The sequence below is a fragment of the Halyomorpha halys genome, unplaced genomic scaffold, assembly GCF_000696795.3.
Source record: "Halyomorpha halys isolate HHAL.00 unplaced genomic scaffold, Hhal_1.1 Scaffold1106.1, whole genome shotgun sequence".
Taxonomy (NCBI): Eukaryota; Metazoa; Arthropoda; class Insecta; order Hemiptera; family Pentatomidae; genus Halyomorpha; species Halyomorpha halys.
The window spans coordinates 315,237-334,149 of NW_027107903.1; the positions used below are offsets into that span (position 1 = coordinate 315,237).

Below are 18,913 nucleotides of genomic sequence, written 5' to 3' on the forward strand. Positions count from 1 at the left end.
TTATCATTTATGATTTAATTCAATATTTTGTAAAATTCTAAATTTGTTTGTATACTATTCCTTTTCAATTGTATGTTACTCTAAATGTTGTTGTTATCTCTTTTGTTCTATAGCCCTGATGAAGACCTGAAACTCAGGTCGAAACGTCGGCATAAAATAAATAAATACGGTTTTGTTTATTTATGTTGTTGTTTGCTGACCGCACCCCCCGACGAACTTCACCAAAAATAATTTTTTGTTAACCAACGTTTCGCCCCACTGTACAGGACTTCATCAGGGCTGTCAGATTCAAACAAAGGTGACAACTAATTCGGGTGTTGTCATATTAGCAGGCAAAGTGTGGTAAAAAGTTGGTTAACAATAAATACTTTTCTCCTATTATTATAATGGCACGTACAAAAAACGTAATTTTGATGGGAATATACACAAACTAAATAACAAAAGCAAGAACTTTTTAGGAGTAAAATTTTACTTCTGGATATAAGAAACTCGATATAAAAGAAAAAGGTGTTTTTTTTTTTTTAATGCTCTGCACTAAACCTGACACTGGTATTTCTTTCAAAATTGAAGATGACATATTAATAAACTGCCACCCGGACTATCTTTCTACAATAAAATTATATTAGTAGTATTTATAGGGTCTAATAGGAATGATTGGGAAGCGAGGTACTCAGATGGAATGAAAAGTAATTTATTATTCATTGTCTAGGCTCCTTTAGAACAATTATAAGGTTATTTTAATTCTATATTAACTATATTGGCTAAAAACAATGTGGACGCACTTAATTAAAACTTCTTAAAATTGTATATTAATAATTGTAGATAGAGAGAAAAAAAAAGTAAAAAACTAACCGACTAAATACATAAAAACAAAACAAATTATCTGTACTATTATAATATTGAATTAGATTGGTGAAGTAAAAGGTAGTTAAATAGAAGAGTTTTAAACAAGGGAAGGGTTGGTACATGACGTATGTTTGAGCGAATGGAGTTCCAATGAACGGCAGCTGAGGTAAAAAATGATTTATCAAATGCAGCAGTTCAGTGACGTGGTGAGTAGATTTCAGAATTTGAATTCCATCATTTCTAGGATAAAGGAGGGGGGCTGAATACTATTAATTGGAATAGAAAGGAAGCAAGGACTGGATGGAAAGGATGGATGGAGCCACTTCAGCTTGGCGTAATACTGGCTTATGCTATGCTACTAGCTCTAAGAACCCTGATTCGAATATGACTGTGACAGATAATAATTTATCCTGACACTGTAGCCGTTAGTCAACCCTGTGGGTCCACATAGTCTCTTATAAAGTGGGTACCAGGAGATTTCTAGTGGTTGAGCGTGATCTTAACAAATCATAACTAGAGGCGTCTATAGTTGAGGATGTTGAGGCGTAGGTTTTTATAACCACGGAATGCCAGCAATGCTTGCATGAATCAGGCCTGGGAGGTTGACTTTGATTAGTGGTCTCACGAAATGAAAAATTGACCCCTCACTTTAGAAAGACTAGGGTGGTATCCTGTAGATAGGACGACCAGGATAGGCGAAAATGATAAACGAAAAATTCATATTTTAATAAAATACTTTTTATTTATTGATAGATATTACAATCTGCCACACAGTTAGTGATGAATGATTTCATTCATGCTGAAATAAAATAAAATAAGAATACAAATAAATAAATGAATGAGAAAAAAAAAGGAAAAATTTTTTTTTAAATATTTGTTAATATTAACATTCGTGTTTTAGGGTTTCCCGGGATGCCTAAAACAGATATAGATTTTGTTCCTGACAGAATACAACAGTTAAACTAAAGATAAGGAAACTGTGCGATCAGGAGAGATATTCCAGTCTTGGATTTTCCTGTTAAAATCGGAAGTATCTGTTTTTCTTTGATTCTTTTTTATTTATAGATAAAATTCTTTAACATTTTGTATTTATAATTTTTTTTCATTTTGCTAACAATACAAATTTTTTATTTTTTTTAAATAAACAAAATCAAATGTTTTTTTTAGAAAAATACATTATGGAAAATCCGTATTTAAGCTCTATCTTACTATTTTAATTAGGGTAAGACCTATCTGACATTAAAGGCCATTCAGTTGTACGTTAACATACCTAATATTATAAGAATCGATAGAGTGAATTTTGAGATAGTTTAAGAAATGTGAAAACACCACACAAGCCCATGACCTTTAGCAATTGACGAAGTTTATATGATTTTTTTTTTTATGACTGGCTGTTTCTGAATTTTTACCTAACTAGTTACTTTTTAGGACAACTGATTTTAGATTGTTAAAAAAATAAATAAAAACGTCCAAGCTCCTAGAAAATTAATTATACCTGCAGAATGCTAATATGGATTCATGGAAGTATAATATGAAAATGGACTACTATATTTGCTATACATTCAGATTCCATTCCAACTCCTGGAAACCTGCCGCGTATTCAGCATTATGTAACTGTTCATTGATTTTAATCAGTTACGACTCACATTGGGTTTACCTTCTGGGTCATTTCATAATACTCTAAATAATAAAATGATGTTATTGGATAATATTATTATTATTATCAAGCTGATTCTCCAGAATCTTAAAAATTCTCTTTTTCCTTTGTATAATGTATACTTCTTATTTAATTAAAACAAATCCAAAGTTCAATATTCTTCATTTCTTTTCTAATCACCATTAATCTAAAAATAAAGACAAAAGAATGAAGATTTTGGTTTCAACATGTGATAACCCAGTTTTTTTGCTTAAAAACAGATGGAATGTTTATAACATTATTATTTTGTACAGTAAAACCGATAGAATAATGACTAACTTGCTATTTATTCACAACGTAGTTGAGCAGAACTAGAAAGAAAATTAAAGTTCAAAGAGTAAGCTTCTGGTGCAAAATTAAAATTTTTACAAAGAAATGAGAACCGGATTATTGGACCAGCATAAAATGAGTCTTAGATTTCAAGTCTTGATCGCATTAGAGGATTTTCTGTAGCTCTAAAAACTTTTTGAAACCAGTATAAACATTATCAGAAGAAATCTAACATGCCCACAATCCTTACACGTGCTGTTGACAGAAAAAAAATTCTGAGAGACCTAAGGAATCAGTATTGGTTGGATTATAATAAAAAACATTAATAATTATTTTATACGATAACGAAATAAAATAATTAAATAAGTTTGATCCAACCTGTAAATATTGGTGTTAGCCATACCAGAGTATTTGAACGCGAAATATTCATTTTTTTAGGAACCAACTATTAAAATTTATTTTGACATATCAACATAAAATAACAGAATAAGCTTTGTATATACATGTAAGAACTATTAAACCCTAATATTATTATAAAATATAAAACCCTTTAATTTATTCGCTTACTTAAGATACTTGAAAAAAAAATTTGATCCCTTTCTGTTGATTTATTAACTTTCGGATTATACCATGTAAGCTAAATTCCTTTGCTAATCCAATGAATTGTCTGAGTGCTACATGGCCCTATGAATAACGCTTTAAGATTACACTAATGGGATGTACCTACTTATGTGAACTAAGCAGGGTGGAGGAAACCCCACTTTAGTAGGGTTTCGGGGAAAGGGGGGGTCATAAGACGTCAGGTGATCGACTAGATCAGCTGATTGAGATTTCAAGCGTTTCATTTCGCACTCCTCTCTCTCCTATTATTTTTAGTTTTCATTTCAGTAAGAGATAACTGGTGTCTAAAATATTTTGTTTTCCATTCTTGTCTTTGAATCATTGCCATTAACGGAATAGTGAGAGCAGCAGTTCTAAACCTGGAGGGTCTGAACCAAAACAACAAACCTCAATCTGCATTCAGCCAACCTTTATCTGCCGGGAAGCCATCTCCGGAAGAGATTCAGCCACTGCCAGAAATCTCTTTTGTGCAAGCTCATGCTATGACACTAGAATGAATTAAGATCCGTGCGGCAACCACCTAGGACCTGAGGAAGGCGGTGTCAGAGCTAGAAAAATTCACCGGAGAGACCAAAGAATTGAACCGTTTTCAAAAGGGGGCAATCGCCCAATGGGGCGGATAGAAGTGATGACGTCGGAGAATCTAGTGAACAGTGAGGACAAAAAAGCAACGAAAGCAGCGGTGATCTGCCTAGTAAAAAAAAGCATCTTAAATCAGCTTCAGGCGGATGAAGAGACCCCCTGGATGGTCATCAAAGAAAGATTTAAGAAGGCATTCGGAGGAGGACGGTGGACCCCAGTGGAGCTTATATTCTTGATGATCCGAGAAACGTAAAAACCGAGACATTCGAGTGGGCTATATACCACAGAACTCCTCGCACGCTATAACAGAATCGAAGATAAAGTCAGCGAGATGATGGAAACAACCCAAGTACAGGGTCGAATGCAATTCCTATCTATGGTACTGAAGATTCAGTTGGCAAAAGAACTAAGAACGAAGGAATGCCGAGAGACCACTCGTTTGTGGAATGTGCTCAAGATCTCAAGGATGCAAGCGATAGAGTGGTGGATACCCGAATGGAAGTAGAAGAGCCGGATAGAATATCAACGGTCAAGAAACATGTGCAACACTTGGAGAAGGAGAAAACACAGAGATGGTAAAAGAGAGAGATCTAGACACCAAGAAAATAAAAGGAACCAAGCGAAACCCAGAAACAATGGTCGGTAGGACCACAAATGTCTTGGATGCTCGCGTACCCGTTGTTTCGAATTTGTAATCGAGGAACATATAGCGAGACAATGTCCTTATATGTTGCGAAGACACAAATCGAATCAATTGGAACCGATGGAGGTGAATGCCCAATGTGTGAGGAGGAGAATAATCCCCCCCCCCAAGGTCAGAACCATCTGAAAGGGATAACGTCTGAGCCCTCAGAGGTTGAAGCAAAAGAAAACTATTTTAGAATTAATAACAGACAACAGAACAGAAGGATCTTGAGGAGATAGTCTGAGGGGACTTGCAGGACGAAGGAAGAGATCTGAAGAGCGTATATGTGGGCGGCCGCTCATTGGTGAGCAAAACCGGCAGAGGAGCAGTGAGATGCGTGGTGGGCCCGGGGATTTCCAATACCATTGCGTGCAGAGAGTCTCTGGAGAAGATTTATAGCGGAAAGAAGGTAGATGAGTATCAATGTCAGTTAATCACCCTTGTGTCGGAGGGGGGAGGACTGCAGAGTAGAGGGGGGAATGGAAGTTGAATTAAGTAAATATGGGGTGGGAGAGAGCATCTAATGATATATGTAGTAGGAAAGATGTCCCGAGACTACCAAATGATTATTGGGTGTGACTTGCTAGGGAAAGTGGGCGCAAGGGTACAGAATCACGGATGTAAGTGGAACATCAAGGTAGGAAAGAAGAAATATATCTGCCAACAACCAGTAAGATCTGGTATCTGAAGTAAAAATAGGAGCTATTAATCAGGAAGGGTACTGGAAAGACATCATGAAGGAATATGTTGACTTTTTTTTAAGAGAACGAGATGTACAGGGAAACACAGGGTAACGCACAGTAAACAAAGCTTATAGACGAGTTTCTAAGGGAATTATATGAATCCGTCAGCCAAGTTTATATGGATGACCTTCTGGTATTCAATAAGTCCGTGGAAGAATACGTACACCCTTTGAGAGGTGTATTCCAGCGGATGAAGGAGGTCGGCTTAAAGCTTTCTCCGGAGAAGTCGGTAATGGGTCAAACGCAAATAACTTTTCTTGGACACACAATCTCAAAGGAGGGAGTAAGACCAGATGGCTAGAAAGTAGAGCCCAGTAGAGGATGGCCGTGCCGAAAGAAGTTAAAGGGATCAGGAGGTTGTTGGGAGCATTAAACTATTACAGACCGTTTGCGCCCGAAATGACTGAATACTTCGTATCCTTGAACAATTTTCATAAAAAAGGGCCCAAGCTGGTTGTGTCTGCAGACATGGTACGTAGGATTCGGAAATATTCAAAGGAGTTGCAGAGGGAGCCGATTCTTGCATTTCTCGAGTTTCAGAGACCGTTTGCACTTACGACGGATGCCTGTGAGTATGAGCTGGGTTTGGTACTATCCCAGGAGTACGAGAAGGGGGAACGTCCAATAGCCAAAGCTAGTAAACGCCTCACGGAGACAGGGGCCTGTTACAGTTCTTTGTAACGAGAGTTGTTGGGAACTGTGTTGGCGGTGGACCATTTAGACCTTTTTTGGAAGAATATTTAGGGTCCACACGGAGCACAGACCCCTTCAATGGGTTGGAAAATACAAGAATCTTCAGCACGGATTACTTGCTGGAAGAAATTCTTGGGCCGATATAATATAGACATTATGGCACTCTTGGAAACAAGAGGATGGACGCCACAACTAGGGCCACATATGGCAACAACTACGTTGGCACTATGAAGCTAGAACTTACCACTTACCATATGTAAAACTGAAATTCAACCTGTCGTCATAAATATGATTGAATGAGCCACCATTCACAAAGTTATTGTATATGCAAATCTATACGCATAGTTAGTTTGTCTGAAGTTTATTCATATATATCTTTTTTTTTTTCTCAATATACACTAAAGGAGAATACAAAAACCTTTTCAACTTTTAAGGCTATTTTATTATTTAAATCAATTATGCATAGTATACTACACATAATTAAAAACTTTTTGAGAATCATATCATATCATTATAAAAAAAAATTCATTTTATGTGTATATCTTCTCAACTCATTACCTCAGAAGACTCAACACGTTAAAGGGAACCTTAAAACTTGGCTTTCCTTTCGAAACCTGGGATTTGAATTTTTTTAACGATCATTATACTTCCTTATACTATATATTTCATACATAGATCATACATAAATTACAAGACCGATCATGGATCACAGCTTTAACACATGGGGGAGAAAACTACCAGTGAGCTGATTGCAGAGACTGGTCAGTCATGATATGAAGACAAGGAGGTTAAGATCGGCGGGGCATGTGGCTTGAAGAAATCCATCAGGACGCTTCTACACAACAATAAATGATATAGTAGTGTAGTATAGTATACAAGAGGCCACGTGGGAGGCCAAATGCAGACAGATAAATAGACCATATCAACAAGAAAGCGAAAGAGCTGCATGCAGCATACTGGAAGGTAGTAGCCAAAAATAGGTGTGAAGAAGGCTGTTTCGGGCGACCAAAGAACGTCTGTAAACCGGAAAAAAGGTATGTGAAAGTAAGAATTAAAATTAGCAGGTGATATTTTAGATTTAAAAAATAATGTTAAGTGACAATTCGGAACAAAGCAAACGAAAACATTGATAGAGAAGTATCCCATATGTCCGTCTGCTATACATTTTCCGTTTTTTTTTCGATTCAGCATATCTTGAAATTTCAAATTTTGTAGAGAGTACATTTAAAAAAAAAATAAAATTATTTTATGCTGTATATTTTCTTTTAATGGTCACATTGCTTTGTTCATATTTTTATTTTTATTGTGGAATTTAATTATCCTTTAAATTACTCTGACATAATTTAACATAAAATGTATACTTTTTTCTGTATAAACGAGTTATGGAAATAATTGTATTTCCATTGTAACTTTTTCCCTGCTTTTTCTCCAGGATTTATTATATATTAAAAACATTAATAGGTTGTAGGAGGAGAGTTTAGATAATTGTTATCAAAATTATCATACCTATCCTGAATATAAATATTAAATAATTTTCAGTTAGTAATAAAAAGTTCCAATGATCATCCCGGTGACAGTGACTTTTGTAAAACATTAAAAAAAAAATTAGGACCAGTAGTCCTGAAGAAGTGAGGACAGAAGGATTTCTTTTTCTCATTTTCGGATTCTAAGTAAGATAGGAAGAGAGTCATTTCTTTTATTCTAGTGTTTTTTTTGTTTTTTTTTGTTTTTTTCGGCCAAGACTCCCATTGTAGTCCTACTTTGCCTAACTATGGTTAGGGGTCAAAGTTTTTCATTTTGTGGGACCGCCTCTCAATGAAAAGAGTCAACTCTACAGGCCGGTTCCGAACCGGGACCGCCAATAGACATCAAATTGGTATGTCTTAACTACTGAGCTACAGGCGGCCCATTGTTTTTAACTGAGGTTTCATGATTAAAAATATTGAACCAAAATTAACTAAAATACTAATAAAATTGTTAATCACGATAAGATATATCAAAATTTGAATTTTAAATATTGTCATTACTATTTTAAAATTCAATGAATTAATGTTCGAGAATTTATGTTTGTATATTTTCGACTAACTGACATCTAATTTACGACGGTGTAATTTCTTTCTCACATACAATTTCACCAACCTCAGGCCAGTAATAGGGAATTTGGTATTTGAGGTAGTTGAGGACGTCGCCAGTGATGCATATCTCATCAGGACCAACGACCCGCACTTTCGCTTTGAAGACTCCAGAGAAGAGATGACAAGCGTACTCAAGGTCTATCCCGAACTGCTGAAGACCTTCGATGAATGTGGAAACGTTCTTCTTCGTCGTCACTCGCCTCACTCTCACTCCTTGAAATGTTACTTTCTCAGAAGTTTCAGGTTCGTCCTGTTTAGACGTTGGAAGGGACTGATTTGGCATTAACATTTGTATTTTTCTGTCCATCCAGTTCTTGCAGGTCAGATATTCGCAGCTAAATTCCTTGAAAGGGCTGTTTCGCCGAAAAGAGCCTTTGGGGATTCCATCCATTTCGAAAATATATATTGTAACTTGTAACTACTTGAATCTGGCTATTTATGTTTTTACATTTGTTTGTTGTTGATCATATGTTAAAAATGTTTTAACCAAACTTCGTAATTGTGCATTAAATTAAGTATCATTAGGTAAATGATTTTATTTTTCTGATCGATTTTACCAACCTGAAGTTTAGTTTAAACTGCGATATTGTAAAGTTATACTGCTAATATTAGGTTGTGATTGAGGAATATTCTGTCAAAAGTCAACAAAAATTCAAAATCAAATTTAATATTTACTATCAACTTCATAGTTTTTGTAGGAAAATATATTTATGTAATAATAAGTGAATGGTTCCTTTTTTTTCTGTAATTATTTAATTTTTATTTAAATAGCCTATGTACTCTTCCAGATATATTATTCTATTATATTGACAGAAGACGACTGACAGAAGGTTAATTAGCAAGAAAATGTACAAACTCCTCATTTTGTACACAACAGTTTAGAGACATTCATTTGAAAACTTATCGCTGTGCTGTGATATTTTCAATAGAAAGTTATAAAAAATAATCGGTTTTTCGAATTCAATAGTCTCAATGTTAAATATGAAAAAAAATTTTTTTTGGTGTTAAATATCAGGCTATAATTAAATTAAAAGAAACCTTAGACATGGATAGAATGCTTTATATATAACAAATATAAATGAAAAATTATTAGTGGGGTATTAAGACCCCATAGAAAATTCTTCAATTACTCCTGACTATAGAACCGAAAAGTGGGGAGCTGAAGACCGGAGGGCCCCAATAGCCAGAACGAATGCCTCATGGATTCCAAAGATATTTATAAAGTCTCTTTGATTCAGCGCCCTTTCGTGTGGAATGCTCTTTTGCGTTAATACCGCTTCTAAAGCCGTTTTATATAAGAGAAGAAAAAGAAAATAAAAACGGGAAGACCACGGTTTTCAATAGCTGAATGGTACAGCTGTCGTAACAATGGTATGAATGTGTATGACAGCAATATTCGTAAATTTCAATGATATTAATTTTTGTGTTTTTATCTTCATTATATTCAAATACTATAACTCATAGTGTCAAGGGTTCGAGTGTTGAATATAAAATATCAAGATTACTTAGAGTCAAATATAATAAATGAAGAGATTAATATAAAATTATATTGAAATGTATGATTCTGTGTGGCTATGGATTAATATTACTATTAAAGAACTGAATCACAACTTCTTAAATATGTGTATTTAGTATTCAATATTCAACAGAAAAATATTGTAACGTTTAAACTCATCAATTTCCTAGTCGCCAACGGCTTGGGACTTATGTTTATTTTTTGTATATATATTTTTTTTCAAAACTAAGAGGTATTCGCTTGATCTTGGAGGCATCGTCAGATACAAGCTGAGACAAATATTACATTTTACAAGAAGACAGGACTTAGTTCAAAATGTATGAAGGAATGCATTAATTTCTATCTCTTATGAAAAGTTTTGAGTCAATGAGTTTTATTTTGACACCAGCGCTTTCTGCAGCTGTAGACCTGTAGCTAGTTCCTGCTAAACATAGTTCAGAAAGTCTGTGACGAGTCTTAGTTATAAAAGTAGTTTAATGATACAGACAGAAAAATGAAGTGTGCCCTAATACTTTTGCCATGTGCAAAAAATATAAATTAAATATAGTATGGACTTTATAATTTGGGACTGCTATTCATTAGAATGGATCCATAAGAGAGCAGCTTTGTTCCAATAAATGACGGTATAAAATAAAATAAAATAACAACTAACCATACATTTTCTTTGATACAATAATAATTCAAATTATGAACACGAATAAAGTAACTCTAAATAATTCGTATGATCAGGTGAAATTTGCATAGCACTGACATTTTTAAAATGGGTGTGAATTTGTATTTCCTTTATTATTACTGGAATTTAATTTGCTTTGTATTGAACATAAATATTTTTTTTTTATATGATCGGTTATATTTCATATTTTTGATATAGAATCATATTTTTATTAATTCAAATTTCTATTACTTATATATTTCTTTATTATTATTTTATTTTATTTTTTTTATGTTTTCTTTTTCTTTTTGTTCTTCTATTTCCGTATATCTGTTTGAATGAATATTTGAACACTAATACTTAATGCCCTTAATTTTTGGCAGATTGTATTAAATCTTATCAATAAAAATTGTACCAGATAATGAAAAAAAAGTGTACGATCGATTTGAAACAATACAAATTGTATTACTCAGTTTTACTCTGTAAAGATATCAAAATCCACAAATTCAAGTAAATTAATCCCATTAAAACTAGTGCAATTCCAAAATAATAAAAGTAAATGTCCCCATTTAAAAAGTTACAAAACACTGGTATGCACTCATCTACTTGCGCAAAGGTCGTTAACTCGATCGGTATTACCCCCCCCCCCTCCCCAGTGCTTACTCTGTTCCAGGGAAACACGATTAACCCACCGCTGGTTGAAAATCCCGGTAATTTGTCATGAGGCATCTCATTGGTTGAGCCCCACGAGGGGGGGGGGGGAGGGAATAGCTATCTTAATCTGAGCTGTTAGGCAGCTGCGGGCTTAGTAGCAGAATTGAGACACCACAGCAGATGAAGTTAAAACCATTAGATCGAGAATAATCGCTTGTTAGCCTCCATCATATCAGAATATGTTTAAATATCGAGTAAAGTACATACACATATATAATCAGGGATACTTTTTATGAAAAGAAAGCAATAATTTTTGAAAAAAAAATTATATATCAAATTCATTAAAAAAAAAAAAACTCATATCTTAAACCTATAAAATATGTTTATGACGATTTAATTTATATTTATCGATGAACATCATCTCATTTCTTTTTAATACGAAATTATAGAATAATTTAGGATGTGTATAATGTTAAGATAGAATACTTCATTCACCTCAGTTGACTAATATTACGTTTTCGAGACTGTAGCCGTAATGCGGAAATTATTTAAGTAATGATAGGTTTGATTAAACACTAACTCCGGAGCAGAATTTTACTATTCATAACAAAAAAATCAGAGAACCAAAATTGTTCAGTAAAAAAACAGAATGCGTACAAAACATGAAAAGTTCATCTAATACCGCTTGATTCAAAGCAAACTCGCTAATTTATAATAAAACAATAAAAAGCTGAGTACAGGCAACTAAAGGCACTGATTATACAAATTCAAAAATATTTGTTACTCCTGTTTTCTCTTTTTTATGTAGAATTCGACTTTTCATGGGGTAATCAATGCTTTGCCTTCATTCATATTTTTTATTTTAAACTACAAACTTAATTTCTAAAGGAAAAAATTAAGTAATAGTTGAATAAATAACAAATTATTTTATTAATATTAATAAATTAATACTATTTTATTAAAGCCATTTCACGCTAAAAGGCTTATTTATTTAATATTTAGTAGCACTTAGTATGCTAAAATAGTACTTTTCAGAATTATGATAAAATAGTACATTTGAAAAACCATTAAATTATTCTTTATTTATTTACATAAATATATAAATTTTAGATATTTATAAAACATACGTATATGTGAAACTAAGTAAACAATTATGTAGTTCCTTTCCGAATTTATTATTTTATCATAATCCCTTAATGTACTATTTTAGTATATTTATTGTAGAACATTAGAAAAATACTAAATAACTAAGCCTTTTATCCAGAAATGGTTTTAATTCTGGATTTTCTTATCAGAAGGTCTGCCAAGTCAATACATTTTTTGAGGTTAAATGCCTCCAATTTGAATATATTTTATCCTAAATTATCATAATGTTGCACAACGTTTCGGGGCTATTATCCCTTATTTATGTACTTTAATAAACCTACAAATAACAATAATTCACTAATACAGCATTCCTCATCCATGTGTACTTATGATTCATATAATCATATTTACTTCATAATTACTCAAACTTATAACTTCACAAGGAAAATTATGCCATTATCCACATGGCTGAAAAAAGGTTGTTTTACACTATTTTTATTTTATTATCATTTATGATTTGGTGCATTCTTCTTCTCTCTTTAGCACAAACATTGCTCTATATTCCTTACTGCCTCTTTGGAACGTATCTCATATCCAGTGTGCTATTTCGTTACCTCCTTATTTATATGTCCCACTTTATCTATTGTGTAATTTAAATTAAACTTAGTAATTTTTCTATGATTTGACTGTTCTAAATCCATTTATTTTCTCTGATTTTTATATTTATATGTTAGGCTATTTATAATGTCGGCGTAGTGTGTATTTAAGTGTTTAGTGTCAGTTTTGTAGTTTACTGTATCTTGTATGTTTTTGTTATATTTATAGCTTCCAGAAATCTTTTGCTTTTTGTGTTTTGTGTCTGTTATTTTAGGATTTTCAAAGTAGAATTTGTGGTTCAATTTTATGTTGTGGTACGGCAGTGCTGTGCTTTATATTTTTAACATTTCTACAATTGGCTTTAATTGAAAAAAAAACAATGGTTTAATTAGAATAATTAAACATTAAAGACCATTCCTGTGAATTAGCAAATGTTGAGATGCTCCTATATGAAAATACATATAATGAGAATAAAGCATTGTATCAAAAAACAAATATCATTTTTTTTTATGTTATTAATATTATTGTTACGGCGGGTAGGAGTACAAAAGGAACCTTTACTAGCTCGATCGTGAATAAAAATGAAAACAAAAGAATCGACCAGTAGAATTATGTTATTATATTTTTAGTGATTGAACATAATAAACCGTAAAAAAAATAAATACACAAATATATAAACAAACAAAATAAATAAAAAAGGAGCATAACCCTAGTTGAAGCTAATAAAAAAATTAAATGAAGGTTGAACAAAAGAAAAAAAAGTCTTTACATCACCGAGTGATTGATGAGGCCACAGATGGGAGTAGGTTATGTCCTCGTGAAGGGAGATTTTGAAAAGACGTACGTATGCCCGTCTTGACCTCATGGAGGATGAGCCAACGTAGTCCGCCAACCGGGAATAAAATAACTGTGCTGGCGAAGATGACTACTAAGACTAAGTAGATTGAAGAAGCATAACAGTCGATGTGTGTGCACACAAAGAGACTCAAGGGTGTATTGTTTATTTTTTTCAGCATAAAAAACAAAAGAAAAGCAAAAGAGAAAATCTGCTTTTAACACACCAAAAACATATGTCACACAATAGATCTTTCATTTTAAAACGATGTGTTGACTCCAACAATTATAATGTAATGTAAAAACAATTTCAATTATTTGTCTGGTTTTGCAAAACATAGAATGATGTTTTACATTTTAAGTTAAATCTGAGCCAAATTGCTAAACTGTTACTAAATAGCTCCAAAACTAGGAGCCTCATAGAATAGTTTTCCAGTATAATTTGTTACAATTTGAAACCAAAGTGGGCTCTGTAAGGCCATTGCTTATTAAAACTCAGCTCTTTAAATATTGAATTTTCTCCAAAATATTTCTCTCATTTTATAATACATCACCTCAAAAAGAGAATGTCGAGGTGGAATTGTTACCTTAAAAATGGAGATTAGTAAAAGTAGTAACAAATAAAATTTTAGAGATAAATTGCCTATTTTATTTATTAAATTATTATACAGAAAAATAAATACATTAAAATAGAAGTGATAAATGTAAAATGTGATAATTATAAAAAGGTATAAAATTAAAAAAATAATAAATTACTACACATGCGACGATATTGGGCGACTTCCTGGAAGTCGAAGATTATATTTTCTGCCAAAATCACTACGAGTTCCTTCATGATGAAGTATGATATAAGTCGTTGGTATATGTCAGATATTCAGGATTTTTAATAAAAAGAAATTTGTGAGTATATCGTCTAAAATACCTAACACAAAACACAGCCTATCTATCATACTGATTAAAATAAATGTTGCCAGCTATTTGTTTAACTTAGTGAGCAATAGGAGAACACCTGAGACATTTGAGGATTTGCAGGAACCAACACTGGATATGAATATTCATTTTGAAACATGCCCTTTCTCTTTGACTAAGCTCATGTTTTCGCTTTATGACCCAAAGCAATGTATGTTTCTGTTACTAAACTTTATCCTTACGTTTTATGCTAATGAGTAAAGTTTTGAAGTTAGGAAAAATTACATTTTTGATATTTGTAGTTTATCATGTTGTTTAATTATATGTTATTAATATTTTCTTTTTCGCTTTATCTCTGCAATGTGGTATATTAACCTGAATTTAGGAATGTGGTAGCGATCCGCCCAGCTCAACTAAATAATCCACATGATAAATAATCAATTATTATATATTTTCTTGGTATATTCAAATATCTGGATTTCCGTAAATATGAGGTTTTACAGCTTAAAAATGTATACAGATATACTTTATTATGTATTTATTCAAACCTTTTTCTGCTTTTGTGAATAATACTGATGTTTGTCACTGTTTGATGTTACGCAAGAATGTGTAACATTAAAGTTTTGATTTACAATTTTCTTATCAATTATTCACTTTTCCTCGTCTTTTTTTGTTATGCCTCCTTCTTTGGGCATCTTCTGTCCGGTGGGCTTACAGAAACAGGTCTTCTTCGCCCAAGACTGAAGTGGGCTAGGCCCACTAAATTTACGTACACAAACTCCTTGTAATAACAGAAAACAGATTTTTTCCGTATACATAATAAAACACATTTTCCATGTATGTAAAATTGTCATTACAATATAGCCGTTGGCAGTAACTGTGGAAATAAATTCAATACTATAGTGAAGCTTGTTGACAACTGAGACAATTTGGAGGAAAAAAAGTTCAAAGTTCTGTAATGTTTACCAATCTTCGTTGATACCTCCAAAAAGTTTTTTCCCGTAGTAAAAATAGGGCAGCTATAAAAACAAGAAATATCGGAAATGCTTTTACACCATGAAAGAATCTTTGTCAGTTCGTGCCTTGGTTTACAAATATTTTCTTAATAGTATAGATATCCTCAGTGCTTCGTGACTCCATTTATAGGGAGCGTAATTCAGATGAGAAGTGACAATGATAATTCCAATTTGATGAATGTATCACTCGATGCTTTGTTCCTCGGCGTAATTAAAGAATTGAATTTGAAATTTGGCGGTCCCAATTGCCAAGATACCAATTCTTTTTTACTTTTCCTAAGCCATGACGCAACGTGCCGAGAAATACAGCCCTCGGGTCGGAATCATTAACAATAATTCCTACTAATTATTAACATTCCTCGCGGAGAGCTTAGGATATCATCTCTACTGTTCAACAAATACTTATAAATCGAGGCACGAAGGAGGTACACATTTCTCTTGACATGGCACTCTTTTTTGATACAACTACTTTTAGTTGATAAGCGGTAAAAAATCCACAGACATAGCTACTTTTTTTATGAGCCCATTCCTGGTTATTTCTGACATACAAGGGGATGGGCTTATCAAAAGCTGACCAATTGGCTAAAGGGGCTTATCTATTCTAACCGTGGTGAGGTTATAAGTTTTGCATTTTCTAGTATCGCCACAGAATAAAAAAAGTCCATCTCGCAAGCCGGATTCGAACCGGCACCGCCTGCTGTTTTTATTAGTTGATTATTCTAATTTTGGTCTGTGATCAGGATAAGAACTTAAAATGCCTATGGAAACCAGATTCCTGAACCGATACTTAAGTACCTTTAAGTTTAACAACAACCTGTCCTTATATATACCAGAGAGGTCTGATAATAAAGTTAGTTATTCAGTAGCTGTGTGTCGTTACTCTGCCCGAATCCCTTTTATTTTTAAGTTATATTGTCAGTCTAATCGTAAGTTATATAAGTTACAGCCTTAGTCAGCTGTTACAGTGATGTCAGCTGACTGAGGAGATCAGCTGATCGCATGTATATAAAGAGATGTACCGAACCCAATAAAGTTAGTATGTTACAGCAGTTCACACGTGTTACATCTTATTCCTTCTTCTCTTTTTTGACATTTGGCTTTCGCCGATACTTAACTGGTGCCGAACCCCGGGAACTTTAGATACCGGATTAATTTTCAGTCTAAAAGAAAATTTTGTTTTTATTGTTCTCTTTGAATTATGACCAGTAACGGATTAGTGAGAAAAGCAGTTCTGAACCTAGAGAATATGAACCAAAACAACCAACCTCAAGCTGCAGTCAACCAAGCTTTAGCAGCTGCCAACTCGCCTCCGAGGTAATTCAACCATTACCAGAAGTCTCTTTAGCGCAATTTCATGCCACGACGCTAGAATGGATCAAGGTCCGAACGGCAAATGCCCTGGACCTGAGAAAGGCGGTATCGGACCTAGAAAAATTCACCAGAGAGACCGGGGAATTAAATAATATTTAAAAGGGGGCGATCGCCTGATGGAGCGAATAGAAGCGAAGATGTCGGAGGATCTATTGGACAACGAAGATGCAAAAGCACTGAAAACAGCGGTAGTCTGCCGTGTGAAAAGAAGTATCCTTAATCAGATTCAGGCAAATGAAAAGACCTCCTGAAAAGTCATCAAAGAAAGATTAAAGAAGGCATTCGGAGAAGGATATATTCATGATGTTCAGAGAAACGAAAAAACCAAGACAGTCTAATGGTCAGTATGCCGCAGAGCTCCTGGCACGCTATAATAGAATTCAAGACAAATTCAGCGAGATGATGGAGACGATCCTAGTACAGGGTCGAATGCAATTCCTATCCACGGTACTGATGATTCAGTTGGCAAAAGAACTGTGGAAGAAAGGTGGATTGCCGAGAGACCGCTCGTTTGTGGAATGTGCTCAAGATCTCATTGATACAAGCGCTAGAGAGGTGGAGACCCGAATGGAAGTAGAAGAGCCGGATAGAATATCAACGGTCAAGAACCATGTGCAACACTTGGAGAAGGAGAAACACAGAGATGGTAAAAGAGAGAGATCTAGACATAAAGAAAATAAAAGGAACCAAGCGAAACCCAGAAACAATGGTCGGCGGTAGCACCACAAATGTCTTGGATGCTCGCGTACCCGTTGTTCTGAATTTGTATTCGAGGGACATATAGCGAGACAATTTGGGCCTCAATGGAAGTAGAGGAGCCAGGGTGGACTCGGATGGACTATCATCGGGCAAGAAACATGCCAAACCCTTGGAGAAGAAGAGCCCAAAGAGATGGTAGAAGAGAGAGAAATAGTAACACGGAAAATAGAAGGAGCCAAGTTAAACCCAGAAGCAATGGTCGGCGGGAGGACCGAAAGTGCCATGGGTAAGGTAAAACTGGACAGCTGGTACCACAATGTACCCGCACCCGATGTTTTGAATGTTGGGCAGAGGGACATATAGCTTGACAGTGAGTGAATCCATGAGTGAATCCACGGAGATGTCCGAGACCTCAGGAACAGAAACTGAAGCAGGGGACTATGAGCGAGAGGATAGCAAGCAAGGCAAGAGGAGGACTAGGAGACGAAAAGGAGAAGCAGCTAGAACACGAGGAGAGTTCTGGGGAGCGTACACACAGAGGGGCCGCCGCACGTTGGAGATTAACCATATGAGAGGAGAACACGGCGGTTTGCCTATAATAGAGATTGCAGGAGTGAGGTGTCTGGTAGACACTGGTAGTTCCAGTACTATCATGTGTCGAGAGGCTGTAGAGAAGTTGTGTAGTGAAGAGAGAGCACACCGGATTCAAGTATGTCAGTGTAGGTTAATCACCCTAGGTGGCCCTTGTGAGGTAGAGGGGGAGGCGGAAATAGGCTTGAACCATTGGGGATTTAGTAAGGGCATCTTGAAAGTTCATATTGTAACGACCATGCCAAGGGAATATAAAGTAATTGTGGGGTGTGACCTGCTAGGGAAGGTGGGTGCTTGGATTAAGAATAGCAAGGGAAAATGGAATATTAAGATAGGAGGTAAAACCTACAAATGTCGTCAACAGCAGAGGAATGAGAATGCACGAATTGGGGCAATCAATCAAGCTGAGGACTGGATACAGCGACTCAAGAGGGAATACCAGGATATTTTTTTTTACAGAAGTGGATATCCTCGGAGCGACCGGGAAGACTATCCATAAGTTCCCACTGAGGCAGGAGAGGGTAACATATGTAAAGGAAAGGAGATACCCACAGGCACTACGTCACCACATCCGTGAGAAACTCGAAAGTTTAAAACGACAGGGAATCATTATTGATAGTACATCCCCATACAATAGTCCATTATTGGCGGTTAAAAAAAGGAAACCTGGTGAAACTATTGAAAAGTACAGAGTGGTGATAGATTACAGGAAGCTGA

The 18,913-nt window shown here is 34.6% G+C and overlaps 1 protein-coding gene across 1 annotated transcript in view; it reads right to left on the reverse strand.

The window, feature by feature from the left end:
• LOC106688339 (opioid-binding protein/cell adhesion molecule-like) overlaps positions 1-18,913 on the reverse strand; it is a gene marked incomplete at its 5' end in the record, with an annotated part of 77,118 nt that overhangs the window by 53,214 nt on the left and 4,991 nt on the right. The window lies entirely within an intron of this gene.